This window comes from Ochlerotatus camptorhynchus, unplaced genomic scaffold, assembly GCF_037179485.1.
Source record: "Ochlerotatus camptorhynchus isolate MF236.1 unplaced genomic scaffold, CSIRO-AGI_Acam_v1.1 ptg000581l, whole genome shotgun sequence".
NCBI lineage: Eukaryota > Metazoa > Arthropoda > Insecta > Diptera > Culicidae > Ochlerotatus > Ochlerotatus camptorhynchus.
In genome coordinates this window covers 39,523-42,345 of record NW_027041061.1, presented here as the reverse complement: position 1 = coordinate 42,345, position 2,823 = coordinate 39,523, and positions in this window count along the sequence as shown.

The window sequence follows — 2,823 nt, the reverse complement described above, 5'->3', positions numbered from 1 at the left end:
AGTTTATACACTTTATTCGAACAATAAAATTAATAATGATGATGGAAAAATAAACAAATGCCATTCGTTGGAAGGATTGAATCCATTAAGAACATCTTCAAAACAGTAGTTGTGATATAGGCATACATTAGCTGCGCATGTCAATTATGTATAACTTGACACATGTTATATATAGATCCCACCTCTTGTGCTTTTTTTGCTATAAATGAGTGGGATATAAGTGACTAGATGTAAATTTTCACTGCTGAGATTGTCATATATAAGTAATTTAAACAAGTTTATGACAAGCTGAGTTGCTGAGGAAAACTTCATGTCAGTAAAACAATTGACATACTAAAACTAAAAACTTAAACTAAACCTAAGGCCTGTACTCGAAAAAAATGCACTTGACAAAAGTGTTCGCCAAAAATTTATTTTAGGTCGGATTTTCTTGAAACTTTAAGGGAATGAACTGATACATATGGATTATGTTTCGGCATAATTACTTTATTCAATTTCCTTTTCATCGCTGAAAGCCCGCACCTTTCCCTTAAGACCCCTCATTACATTTTGTGCAATGGTGGAGCCGACCTTTTTGGTAACTTACATCCATTCTTTCTTCAACTCCAGCTCGTTCTTAAACACCTTGGATGATTTTCGAACTTTGGCCTTCATTATGGCCCAAAATCTATCCATCGGACGAATCTCTGGTGAATTTGGGGGGATGGCGGTTTTTGGTACAAAAACAACGTTATTGTCTCTGTACCAATCCAACGTCGATCGCGCGTAATGGCATGATGCCAGGTCCAGCCAAAATAATGTCTCACCTCCGTGCGACCGCAGGAAGGGCAACAGACGCTTCTGGAGGCACTCGGTACGGTAAATTTCGCTGTTGATGGTACCCATTGTGATGTACGGTTTACTCAGTTTACCGCATTGGCATATGGCCTGCCAGAGCAAGTATTTTTTGGCGAATTTGTCCAATTTCTTCTTCCTTATGTCTTCCGGAACATCAAACCGTGATTTGGCAACGTAGAACTCCAGCCCCGGTATCTGCTTTGCGTCTGCCTTGATGTAGGTTTCGTCATCCATAACCACACACATCGGTTTCGTTAACCACTCTCGATACAGCTTCCTTGCGCGGGATTTGGCCGCCGTGTTTTGTTGATCACACCGGTTAGGTGCCTTCCGGACCTTGAATACACGAAGCCCAGCTCGTTTCATGGTTTGCTGAATGATCCAGACGGAACACTTTGCCTTCAGGGCCGCGTCGCGAATCGAAAGGTTCGGATTACGCTTGAAATAATCCAACACCTTCCGGGCCTTCACAGGGTCAGCTGTCTTCGATTTTCTTCCACTTCCAGCCCGCCGCTCGGTCGTCTGGGACTCCTTAAACGATTTTAGCACTCGAGACACAGTTGTATAGGTGATTCCCAGTCGGATTTTTCATGACGGCGCGCAAAATTCTCCGGCGATTTTCTTCTTGTTTCGATGACATCTCAATAACCACTGAACCCATTGTTATGAAATTTTGCACATGTAAATAATTCACTCCAAACTAGTTATACTCAGATTTTCATCAATTTTTACCCACGGATAAAAAAGTTACACACGGATAAAAATGGTGCATTTTTTTCGAGTACAAGCCTTAATAAAGGATTGTTGAAATGGAGGATCGCAACGATTTTTTGCCTGAAATTAATTACTTTTTTGTAGGACATTAGTTCTAAAGTAGAGTCGACCCCGGTGTAGTGGTTAGCATCCATACCACTCACGCCAAAGTCACGAGTTCAAATCTCACCCCCAGACAAGTCACAAATGACCCTAGAGCGCAAAAGTGACTATTAAAAAATTTCTAAAGTCTTAACATTCGAAATTCTATGTACCTCGGTAGTACTGTAGCGAGGCAACTTTAAAATCATCTTCAGAACTTTGTTCTGAATCCTTTTAAGTGCTTTTTTCATGGTCGTGCAACAACTAGACCATATGGGTACAGCGTAAAGTATGGCCGGTGGAAAAACTTTCTTCTATATTAGAAGATTATTCGTCAGGCAAAGTTTGGATTTTCTGTTTATAAGCGGATTACAAACATTTTAAATATTTGTTACATTTGGCTTGAATGTCTTCAATGGGATCTTTAAAAGTAATTTGGTCAAGTACTAATCCAAGATATTTCACTTGACTAGACCAAGAAATTGGAACTTCGTTCATAGTGACTATGTGACGACTTTCCCTCGAGTATGTCGCGAGTATTCGGTCCCCGTTTTTAGTTATATGACATAATGCTTTTATACATTGAATAACGCAATTGAGCCTTTACAAATAAATGATATTATGAAAAAAAAAAATGTCATAATATAGAGTGGAAAATTAAACTTTTTCAATTTAGCAATCAAACCTTCATGCCAAACACTGTCGAATGCTTTTTCTATGTCTAGAAAAGCAACTCCAGTTGAGCAGCCTTCAGATTTGTTTCAACGAATCAAATTAGTAATTCTTAAAAGTTGATGAGTAGTTGAATGCCCATGGCAAAATCCAAACTGCTCATCTGCAAAAATTGAGTTCGTATTGATGTAAAGCATCATTCTATTTAAAGAATTTTTTTTAAGTTTATTTATTGCAGAATGCAAACCTATTTATTTATTTGTTTATTTCGTCAAGCCAGTGTAGACTACATACACTGATTATTACAATGTTTACTTACATATTATGCATTAATTCTATTCTGTTTAAGCTTAGTTTTTATTTGCTGCTTGGACATAGTGATGTCAATAGTTCCGCAATGCAAATTATATAGGCGCATCATTCCATTGATTGGGCTATTTTTTGAATAGTTTGTTCTGT